Genomic DNA, 12,958 nt, shown 5'->3' on the forward strand with positions numbered 1-12,958 from the left:
AGACGCAAAAATCAGGCAAGCTCTCATATCATTGACAACGTATGCTAACCTCCGAAAAAAGGCATTTGATAAGAAGGTAAACAGAGTTATAGATTTCAAAGAAGGAGAAAAGGTATTAGTCAGGACTCACTTTAAACCATCCCTGTTGTTAAAGAAGAATCGTAAGTGGCAACACATTTATGAAGGTCCCTTTGTGATAATGAGGAAACCACACATTGGTAGCTATTTGTTATCTGACCCTGCCACGAATAAAATCAAAGGATTGTTCCACCATCAAGATTTAAGAAAATTTTATAACGCCAGGAATTAAGTTAATTTAAGCTGTAAGAAAATTCTAAGGTATTGGAGATCAGGATTAACCAATGGGTAACAAGAACGGAACTGAACTGACTACGGACGTTAGCCGGTGCTAAAAGGAAACCTTATGTATTAAAACAACGCGTCTGGAAAATAAAATACAGAATAAGTTGCAGACAAGTATTTACATGAATAATCTTTATGTAAACAGGAGGACATGTCCTAGAGGCGATTTTCAATTTTAGTTATAAGTTAGTATGTAAGGAAAATGATGTACTCGAGAGGTATTAATTAGCCCCGAGGTACTAAAATGAGGAAAGAGGAAGGAGCGAATAATGCACTTCTCTCGCTAAATAGTAATTTGAGAATGAGCAGGAAGGAGCGAATAATGCACTTCTCTCCCAAAATAGTAATATGAAAATGATGATTATATGTGCTTAGTATTAGTAAGTGAAATTTAATCGAGGACAAATTAATTACCTGTTTTAAAAGGAAATACTTAAACGTCCAAACAAAAGAGGAAAGTTGTGAGAAAGATTCGATTCCATGAGGTTATTCCCTATTTTCAAATGTGACGTAAATAAGGCACCACCTGTTAGCGTAAAACAGTCGGTAGATTTAACTTGTAAATTCCAGCACAGTGCTGTGCCAGCGATAAAATAACATCTCTTTGAAGTGAACAGATACCTAGGATTAAGCATGAACAGATTGATGACGCAGTGCAATTGTTCTAAAAAGGCCTGACGTTAACTTTAAGTAAAAGCGTGATGGAATAAAAAGGAAGTTTATTGTATAACGCAAAGTAAGATGAGTCCAGACTATAAACAAGCTGAGTAAAAGAACATATGAGTAACATGGTTTATTATGCCAACTTCACGGTACTATTGAGCATTAGCGATACTGCAAATTCACAAGCTAGCAGCACATAGAATAAGGATCTCGCCCAAGCTTCACAGGTAGCGACAGCAGCAAACAACACTCTAGTGAGAGGCTTATATATACAAATGATAATTAATACCCAAATGCGTAATGCATAAACTTGACTTAGTCTAAGAAATGAGCAAAGAGTAGTAAGCAAGCTGCAGCAAGATACATATTAGATATACATGCTTGAAGTGATAGATTTTATTTTAAGTGTGCACTGCAATATTTATTGTTTTCTCTGTGATTATGTGATTATTGAATCCCTTTCCTAAGTGCAAATCCTTTAAGATCCTTGATCCTATCCACTCCTCAGGATCAACTTGTAAAGATGCACGTGTGCTTAGGAAGTGAGGCACTACATATAAAAATGAGTAGGTTCGCGACGCGCATATTGCTTTTGTAATGCGCAAGGTAAATTAAATTTTCGACCTGGTTGAGGAGTAATTTAGATTCTGTCGACGATCCGCGAGTAGACCCGCTTTTCCCACCTTTCTTTTTTCGACTGTTTGTATTTCTACACGAAACTCAGAGGCGGAATTGCTATTTTCAAATCTGTCCTCGAACTTTCTTTAAAGACAAGCACATACGAGAAAAACTTTTGACACTAAACAAGACGAGCACTAAAAAAAAAAAGTATTGGTCCTACAAAATGAATAAGCAAGCGTGATAAAGATTACTATGAATGAAATTAATTTGTAAAGGAGATTGGAATGGATTTGGTCAAAGAAAAAGGACTCATAATAGCCTACCTGTGACCGTAGGCTTAAATAAAAAAAAAAGACTAATTGAGAAACAATTGTTTTGATTCAAAGTGGTCAATTAGATTATTTATCGATTTAAATGAACTCTTGTAAATATTAGTATGTAAATCAACTTGTAAACACCGTGTGATGTTATGACGCGAGAATTTCTTTTAATACACCGTTCACGCAGACGCTCACCGCAGTGCAAGTGAAGTTTTAAAGTTCGACGATTGTCAGTGGCAGTATTCTACTGCACCATATGTGTGAAAATTTCGTTGATGTGTGCAGTGTGTAATAATCAGTGTCATTCCACACATGCAGTTGCAGCGGTAACTACCACTTACCTGTAAATCCGTAACTGGATAGTGGACAGGAAGTGATGTGAGGCAGTTTCGGTGGCAGAAGCTCCCTCCAGCAATCTAAAAAGCACAAAGCCACGATCCGCCGAACAAAAGCGACGCACGGCACCTCAAGCGCGAAATCAACGCTCTGCAAGAAAGCTCCGGTCACGTGCGGGCGCACAGACTGAATTTCAAGATTGCTCGCAACAGTGGAGGCGGACAGCCACCACGTGACGAAATAATGTAAACGTTCAACCGACAACACAGTTGCTGTGCGCTACATTCTGTAGCAAAAACATTCACACCCAGTACTGAAAACATTTTGTATGTATCATAAACCTTCCGAGAGACTCTAAAATAGAGAAGTTAACGTAATTATTATAATGACTGATTGTACACAGAGACAAGTCACAAGGTCACCTCTGAACACTGTTGAAATGTAAACTTTGACGAGAGGTCACGATACGAATGAAAATAAGCACACGAAAATACGTCAAAGGATCCGATCCTTCCTATATCCCATCCCACATGTATATAAAATTAGTTTTGTAAGCTATTCTAATATAAGACATTTTATCTGTTTCATATGTGAAATAATTCGGAGAGCCACACTCGAGCCCTGAAAGTGAAAGATATGGACTTCCTTTTCGAAGCCATCACCAGTGGCCGCTCTACAATCCAAGTCTATCATAAATAGTGTATGTGCGACGAAAATAAATGTATAATTAAATGCGACGACGGACAAGGCAATCAATCGACAAGACGATGACAATATAATGAATACTGTCAAAACTGAAAGTTGTGTACCAGTTGTGATAGTCAAATTACTTTTGCAACGATGAAAAATGAAGTGTGACTCTATTTCCTTATAAATCTTGTAAATATGTGTACTTATAGCCTTAATTTTAAGAATCATCAAGATAGACTGAATCCATACAAACACTGATAGACATACAGAACAAATTCACAATGATCCACCGTCAGTAATTACAAATTGAAACGTTAATTCTTTTATTATGGAATGAATATGAAATGAGACTTTTAATAACCTGTATGTTACATCCGAAAATTACAAATATTCCAATGGGCATGAGGATGAAAGTAATACCTTCGGTATTCCTTCCCTCCTCATGGGAGGCAGTGTAATATTAGTAATTTTCGCCTCACAAACATTAATATACGCTCAATAGTAAACGCCTGATGGCCTAAAGTTATCGAACAATTGTAAAGCAAAAGAAATGAATCATCGCATAGCAGGGACAGAATCTATTATTCTTTATCTTTGCCGTTCTTGCGCGGTGCCAGTAAATCTCTATGTACATGTATCGATTAATGGTATAAAAAAGAATTCTGTTGTTTCAAGACAAATGAGGCTTTTCGCGCCTCACCTTTTACTGATTGTATTCCATGAGAGGCGGACGCGGACTTGCTGCGTTCCGCAACTGTATTTTATATTTTATGTGAAAATATTTAGTGAATATGCTAATTGTTATTTTTTTCAATCAGAAAACATGTAGTTTCTTGTAACTGATATCGAACAGACAGCGTCAAGAGGACATTTTGACTGTTATGTATAAAGTATTTAACCACAATGGTCATCTATTGTAATTTAATATGAAAAGGTACGTAGCATTAAAAAAAAAGTGTGTTAAAGATAAGTGTGCTTATTTTCGTAAATTAACCTTGATGATTCCATCTCCTTATTTAACTGAATGATAATTATTTTTGTGTTACTTCATCAGAAATTACGATCACGCTGATGGGCCGAACGCAGCATGAGGCAGAAGGAACATTATCGTTTTCCTATTATTTCTGAACCAACTTTTTCGTGTAGTGTTGCATTTCTTTTAAAGTCTATAAATCTTCTGGTCCCTTAGCGTTGATCCGGGTATGATTACATCGCGACTATAAAAATGCACAGAAATGATAATGTTTCTTCCGAGCGATCTCAAATATATATATCAATATGCTGCTCTTATTCAGGTATTTAATGGTCAACGTATGTTATTATAATAGCGTAATAAATCCCTGATTCTGTTGCCAAGTGGCCCACCAAAATATTCACTTTTTCGACATTAAAAAAAAGTAACAATTCTTTTTATTTTTGTCCCCCCAAGAGCAACGCTACAGTATGTTGGCCACACCAGTTTGATACTGATGTCATAAATTATTTTCGTTTAGCATTGGGGCATAGTGGGCCAAAGAAATGTTTGGATAAATTGAATAATGTAGTAGTGCTAGCTGGTAGTGTCAGTAAGAAGGTAAAGGAACGAATTAAGTCGTGTGATGTCTGTCAAAGAGCCAAAGTACCGAACAGAACTAATAGAGGTCCAATGCAAAGTACATTACCTGAAGACACTCTAGAATTATTATCGGTAGATTTATATGGTCCCCTCCGAAAGACTTCGGGAAATTGTGCATATATTTTAGCAATTTTGGAAGTATTCTCAAAGTTTGTGATATTATACCCCTTGAAAAGAGCAACAGCAAAAGCTGTATTTAGTAGAATGGTCGAATACTTCAGAACCATCGGGAAACCCATGGCAGTACTATCTGACAATGGACCCCAGTTCATATCCAAAATTTGGAAAGAAGGAATGGAGCAAAAAGGTGTGGAGGTTAAATATATCTCAGCTTATCATCCTGCTAGCAACCCGGTTGAAAGGTACATGCGAGAAATTGGGAGATTGTGTAGAACATACTGCAGTCACAAACATAGTCTGGGGCAGATTTATATCGGATTTTGAGAATGTCATGAACACCTTACATCATGAATCTACTGGGTTCCCACCGGAAGAAATTTTGTTAGGCAGCAGAAGTAAAAGTTTAATTGAGGAAAAACTAGAGTTTCCACCTTGTACAAGTTTGGGGTTATGTCAACAGAAAGAATTAGTCAGAAAAAGGGCAAAGCAAAAAGCTGAATCTAGACCAAAAAGACACAATAAAAATCTGAAAGTTTCAAAATTTAAAACTGGGGATTATGTTCTTTTAAAAACCCACGAAAAGTCTAGTGAACTGAACCATGAAATTTCCAAATTTAAATATATTTATAATGGATCATATATAATACAGAACATTCCACACGACAATGCTTACTACCTGACCTACCCAAAATCCAAAAGACCTTTAGGTGTAAGAAATGTTGTGGACCTGAAACTGTATGTTCCTAGAAATGAGTGACATAAGGATACTCAGAAAGCAGTTTGCAGTAAATGTGCTGTACCCTATGATGAAACTATTTTATTCAAAATGTAACTAATCTCTGTAAATATATGTATACAAATATCAATCTGCTAATGTAGTTATGTGAGTTTCAGATTACCAAATGCACTATAAATGTAAGAATGTATGGAGAGAATGACTAAAAAGGAAAGGGTAAATGCCAAAAACCAAAGTGGACAGCATATGAGTCATAATATAAAGGACTGCCAAACACCATTGAGGGCAGATAAATAATCAATGGAAAATTGTAAGTGTGATACAGGTGATGTGGTAAAATGAGGTGAAAAGGACTGCCCAAATCTGAATAATAGGCAGCAAATATGTGTAGTAAATTTTCTGAATATTAGTGTGTGTGTTTGTTTTTTTTGTAAGTAAGGAAATGGACTGCCATTCAATGCAAGCAGCAATAAATTGTCTTATAGGATATACAGATATTTGCATTTGCTTTTGTAGTTAAATGTTTAGGTTCCAGATTTTGAAGTTATTTCTTTGAAAAATTTTGTAAAAATGAGTAATTTGTTATTTTAATAATGTTGTGATGGGAGGTTGGACTGCGCAAAAGGCACTTAAGTAAATAACAAGTAAATGTTCTTGATATGTTAAAAAATATAGACCTGTATAATATGAGTGAAAGGGAGTATGTGGTATAAATTTTTTTGGACATTCACTTAAAGATTCAGAACAACTGTATAAATGTAAAATTTAGTGTTTCCATAAAATTTATACTTTTTAAAGTTTTCTGGAAACAGGGGCATGTGTAAGAACAACTACTGAACATATAATAAATTTTTTCTTTGGAATTTCGATGAATTAATGTACGTAATGTTTTAATTTCATTTCTTTTTCTTTTCGTGTAATTATGTTAAAGAAAATGTAAGCAACTTTAGATGTGAATATTAATATTTATGTCAGATTTCAAGCAATTCTATAACAAAATTGAGGTGTAATCCCTGTTGAATCTTTTGTAACATGTCTGAAATTGTAATTGTGCGCCTGGTCCATGCGTAGGCAATGTATTAAGATATGTGGAATGTAAAACCTTTGGTGAATACCCTATCTGTAGGGGAGCGGAAAAAGGTGGATGGCAGGCGAGCGCGGGAAAATGCACACGGGCGCGGCACGACATAAGGGGCTCAGCAGCGGTACTAGTCGGAGTTGGGTATCGGTCTAAGGAACACGTACCGGATCGAGGAGGCTATCCTGGAAAAAGTGGTTCCATTGAGCCTCGGATGTGCCTTGTCCGACGACTATACAGCATGGCTATATTCTAATGGCACTGGATTGAAAAGGATTACGACGCCAAGAAGAAGCAAAGTGCCGCTACAGCAAAAGCCATAGCTGTGATTGTATGTGTGCTATGCGTCTCGCCATCTCGCCGCCCGCCAACCGCCGCATCGACTCGCACAGGTTGAATCTTTAGAATTGTATTCGTGTGGACCAGTGTTAATTTTGTTCCTGACTGTTCAATAATAACTTAACTTTTACCAGATTTGTTCTATCAATGAATTATCCTAATCACTAACCTAGACAGGGTCCTTTCCACATGTTGTGCAATCCGAGTGTCCCGAAATGAAGATTTAAAGTTTATGTTAATAAGAATTAACTGCAGACCTATTTATGCTAGAATGAATCTTAATGAGCTTTATTGTTAATGAAAATATGAGTAAAGAGCAAAGGTCTGACAGAGTACTAAGATAAATTTGGAATTGACTTAGTAAGGAAGTTAAATTAATTTGAGACAAAATTAATGGTAGTTAAATGAGGAAGTAATTGGACAATAAGAGTAATAATTCATATTTTTTAAATCTTGAGTAATTAATGTTTCCAATAGTTAATGGTTTCAACATTGTGATCATAACAGTTTCAGGGTCCCCCCCCCCCTCTTTCACTCTTTTTTTTACTATTCATTTAAATTCAGAAGTGATTGCACTGATTTGACCAGCAAAGTTAAAGTCAAGATAAAACCGAAATTTATCAGTGTTTTACCATTATTAAAATTGACATTGTATGTGTGTGTGTGTCAAAAGTGCTATTTCTAGGGTGACCTATGTCCGATTTCAGTCGGATCAATAGACAAAACGCAGTTCGTAGTAATCATTGTAGTGTAATGTTGTGTATTTATAGCTTGTTCAAACTAGTACAAAAAGGGAAAATGTTAATTCAGTAGATTTTTCTGGCACTACTATCCACCATATAATACAGTATTACTACATGTGGTTATGCTTGTACGTACATCTACTTGTACAAGGGAAAAACTCACTCAATGCCTAATTAGGCTGGCGACCGTGTTATTAACCATTAGTAGCATCTGCAGTGTACGTTTCTTACCTGTCCTAATGTGTAATTGCACTTATACTTGCTTGACGTATCATTGTTGTTACTGACTGGGTATAAGTCCCGTTTTGCTTCCATTTAGGTACACGCGGACAACATATGTACTAAAATCCTTTCCTATAAGGTGAAGCCTGTCAACTTATCATAGTACAGGCTTTAAAGAGTTAACGTACGCCCGAGGGTGGACGTTACAGTACCACAGATCAAAGGTGAGAATTTGGCGGTCTGATAAGTTAATGAATGAGGTGGTTCTGCGCAAAATCGGAGAGGTATGGAATCTGTGGAAAACGCTGACAAGGAGAAGGGACAGGATGATAGACCATCTGTTAAGACATGAGGAAATGTGCTCCATGGTACTAGAGGGAGCTGCATAGGGGAAAAAGTGTAGAAGAAGACAGAGACTGGAATACATCCAGTAAATAATTGAGGACGCAGGTTGCAAGTGCTACTCTGAGATGAAGAGATTATCTGAGGAATTCACGGCGGGCCGCATCAACCCTGACAGAAAATCTGATGACTCAAAAAAAAAAAAATGAAGAGGAACATATATTTCAGTAGGACGACATTTTCTGTAAAAATAACTTGTTTATATCTCTTGGAAATTGAAAAATATTTTGTCGCCGTTTATTTTGAGTAAATGAAGCTCCCTGAGGTTCAAATGATCGTGATAGGCTCCACTTGCCTGTGTATCTGTGTGACTCCGTCTACTAACCACTAGAGACAATTGTGAAATAACCTGCAGAAACTGCCTGGAAATACCGTAGAAAGATAAGAATCCATGTCCAACAGTCACGCTGTACGATCAGTAGTTTGCCCGCATTGATCAGTATCCGTTATTGACATAGAAATTGGTTATATTGCGAGAATTAGTTCGAATAACAAAAAGCTTTAATTCGTACCATATGTAGATGTTAGCACAATGCTCCACACTGAGCGAGGACATTGCACTATTGTATGCAGAAGGTGTTCAAAAAAATGGCACTCAACTGCTGAGGTCATTAGTCCCCTAGAACTTAGAACTAGTTAAACCTAACTAACCTAAGGACATCACAAACACCCATGCCCGAGGCAGGATTCGAACCTGCGACCGTAGCGGTCTTGCGGTTCCAGACTGCAGCGCCTTTAACCGGACGGCCACTTCGGTCGGCGCAGAAGGTGTGCCGCGGCGTTGAAAAGCTCGGTTAATTTTTTTATATTTTAGTACGAGGGTCACTCCAAAAGAAATGAACACTATTTTTATAAAAATACACGTTTCATTCTGCATGTGTGACAGTATTAGAGTGTGTAGATACATCCTTCCCGCTTATTTTCAAACTTAGTCCAACCTGTTCCCGTGAGTGGCACCGTCACAGCATGTCTTCAAGATGGCTGTACACTTGACGTTCGTCAGAAGCAACGTGCTGTCATAGAATTCCTGTGCTGTGAAAACGAGACAGTGGGAAACATCCACAAGAGGTTGAAAAAAGTGTATGGAGATGCTGCTGTAGATCGCATTACAGTGAATGGGTGGGCAAGCAGGTTACGTGATGAAAGCGGGCACGGCAATTTGGAGGATTGTCCTCGCAGCGGCAGGCCTCGTACTGCACACACTCCAGACAACGTGCAGAGAGTTAACGTATTGGTGACTGCTGACAGACGCATCACAGTGAACGAATTGTCACGCTACGTTGGCATAGGGGAAGGAAGTGTTTGCAGAATACTGAAAGTGTTGGCGTTAAAAAAGGTTTGTGTCAGGTGGGTTCCCAGGATGTTCACAGTGGCTCACAAAGAAACAAGAAAAACGGTATGCAGCAAACTTTTGGAACAGCACGAGAATGGTGGATATGAATTTCTTGGAAGAATTGTGACAGGTGATGAAACATGGCTCCAGAGACGAAGAGGCAATCAATGGACTGGCATCATGCAAATTCAACCAAGAAAAAAAAAATTCAAAACCACACCCTCTGCTGGAAAAGCTATGGCTACAGAGTTTTTCGGTTCAGAAGGACTCTTGCTTGTGGACATCATGCCAAGTGGAACCACCATAAATTCTGATGCGTATGTGGCGACACTGAAGAAACTTCAAGCTCGACTGGGTCGTGTTCGACCACATCGGCAAAAACAGGATGTTTTGCTGTTGAACGACAATGCACGGCCACATGTCAGTCAAAAAACCATGGAAGCGATCACAAAACTCGGATGGAAAACACTGAAACACCCGCCTTACTGTCCTGACCTATCATCTCTTTGGGAATCTGAAAGACTCTCTTCGTGGAACAAGGCTTGAAGATGATGACCCCCTTGTGCACGCTGCCAAACAATGGATCCAGCAGGTTGGTCCAGAATTTTACCGTGCGGGTATACAGGTACTGGTTCCAAGATGGCGTAAGGCAGTTGAGAGGAATGGAAATTATGTGAAGAAATGAAAATATTGTTCCTAAAGGATGTAGCCACACACTGTAAGCCTTTCAAACATGTAGAATAAATGATGGATTTAAAAAAATAGTGTTAATTTCTTTTGGAGTGACCCTCGTATTTTTCTTTCTTTGTTTATTTTATTGCCTCTTCATGCCTCCTCTCTATATTTATGTAATAAGTCACGTTACTCAAATTTTGGCTTGAATTTGTTACATGTTTTGATTGACTACAAAGATAGCTTCGCTATTGAAGCAACGCTTAGTTACTGAAACAACGTTATTACTATTGTAGCAACAATAATAAGTAAGTAATTTCCAAAAAGGAATTTTATAGATATTGACGGGAACAAATGGCAATGCAAAAAAGTGATTAATGTAGATCAATGAAATTTGGGAAACTCATTTGCCAAGGAAAGTGATTAACAATGCAGGTTCACAGTTTAATGTAAACGCGAGATAAACCAATGCGAAAGTGAAGTGCTGGTACCTAGGCAGAACTAGCTTTCATCAGTAAACAGAACGTACTTCCACCTTGCGCTCCAATGAGCTCTCATTTGGTACCATGAAGTCCCAAATATCGGTGGTTTGGAGTCAGAGGAATGCACTTAACAGGGCATTTGGCTCCGAGCTGTCACTGAAGTAACCGATTTATAACAGTTTCTTATGTCACGGTGGTTGGAGCTGCTGATCAAATTGCTGCTACAGTTACAGTACGAGGCGCCAGAGCTATACTCCTAACACATTCGTCTTACCTCTCCGTAGTGCCACAGGGAAATCGTAGACAGCCGTACATTCTCGTGACAACCGCTGCCAGCTGTCGTGTTCCGTGGTTACATTCCAGCAGCGTCTTAAAGGCATTCTTGACTAACATCAACTTACCACGTCCGGTCATAAACATAACTAAAGCCCACGACCGTTACAGCGTGTATTGAAAGAAAACCAGATGTGCAACGTCATAGTGGCGCACTAGCGCCGATCTCATTAAACTGGTGCGAAATTTTAAGAGACATCGCCATTTAGATGTAGAAACACGCCTACCAAGTTTCCTTTATGTCGTACAACTATTTCTTTGTTCAGCGATATAAATACCGCCGGAAAAGAATTAGTGCACCCGAAAAGACGAAGCAGATTTGGATCCGATGATAGGATATGCCACCTAAACGACAGAAGTGTACTGACAACAGTTTCAACGTCTTCCAACAAATAATGAGAAGATACCCGAACGTCACCCATATTACAGAATGCTCACACCCAGAAGGCTCAGTGAGGTGTGAGGCAAACAGGCAACAGTGCTTTAGTTAGTTGTTGGTTAGTTAGTTGGATGTGTGTTCCATTGATTAATCACACGGTACGGTAGCCGTTATGATGTGGCACGTGTGAAGTGCACGCGAAATGCACATTTGAAACAATTTTTTAAATATATATATATATATATATATATATATATATATATATATATATATATATATATATACACTCCTGGAAATTGAAATAAGACCACCGTGAATTCATTGTCCCAGGAAGGGGAAACTTTATTGACACATTCCTGGGGTCAGATACATCACATGATCACACTGACAGAACCACAGGCACATAGACACAGGCAACAGAGCATGCACAATGTCGGCACTAGTACAGTGTATATCCACCTCTCTCAGCAATGCAGGCTGCTATTCTCCCATGGAGACGATCGTAGAGATGCTGGATGTAGCTCTGTGGAACGGCTTGCCATGCCATTTCCACCTGGCGCCTCAGTTGGACCAGCGTTCGTGCTGGACGTGCAGACCGCGTGAGACGACGCTCCATCCAGTCCCAAACATGCTCAATGGGGGACAGATCCGGAGATCTTGCTGGCCAGGGTAGTTGACTTACACCTTCTAGAGCACGTTGGGTGGCACGGGATACATGCGGACGTGCATTGTCCTGTTGGAACAGCAAGTTCCCTTGCCGGTCTAGGAATGGTAGAACGATGGGTTCGATGACGGTTTGGATGTACCGTGCACTATTCAGTGTCCCCTCGACGATCACCAGTGGTGTACGGCCAGTGTAGGAGATCGCTCCCCACACCATGATGCCGGGTGTTGGCCCTGTGAGCCTCGGTCGTATGCAGTCCTGATTGTGGCGCTCACCTGCACGGCGCCAAACACGCATACGACCATCATTGGCACCAAGGCAGAAGCGACTCTCATCGCTGAAGACGACACATCTCCATTCGTCCCTCCATTCACGCCACTCGCGACACCACTGGAGGCGGGCTGCACGATGTTGGGGCGTGAGCGGAAGACGGCCTAACGGTGTGCGGGACCGTAGCCCAGCTTCATAGAGACGGTTGCGAATGGTCCTCGCCGATACCCCAAGAGCAACAGTGTCCCTAATTTGCTGGGAAGTGGCGGTGCGGTCCCCTACGGCACTGCATAGTATCCTACGGTCTTGGCGTGCATCCGTGCGTCGCTGCGGTCCGGTCCCAGGTCGACGGGCACGTGCACCTTCCGCCGACCACTGGCGACAACATCGATGTACTGTGGAGACCTCACGCCCCACGTGTTGAGCAATTCGGCGGTACGTCCACCCGGCCTCCCGCATGCCCACTATACGGCCTCGCTCAAAGTCCGTCAACTGCACATGCGGTTCACATCCACGCTGTCGCGGCATGCTACCAGTGTTAAAGACTGCGATGGACCTCCGTATGCCACGGCAAACT

Source organism: Schistocerca americana, chromosome 5 (genome assembly GCF_021461395.2).
Source record: "Schistocerca americana isolate TAMUIC-IGC-003095 chromosome 5, iqSchAmer2.1, whole genome shotgun sequence".
In the NCBI taxonomy this organism is placed as follows: Eukaryota; Metazoa; Arthropoda; class Insecta; order Orthoptera; family Acrididae; genus Schistocerca; species Schistocerca americana.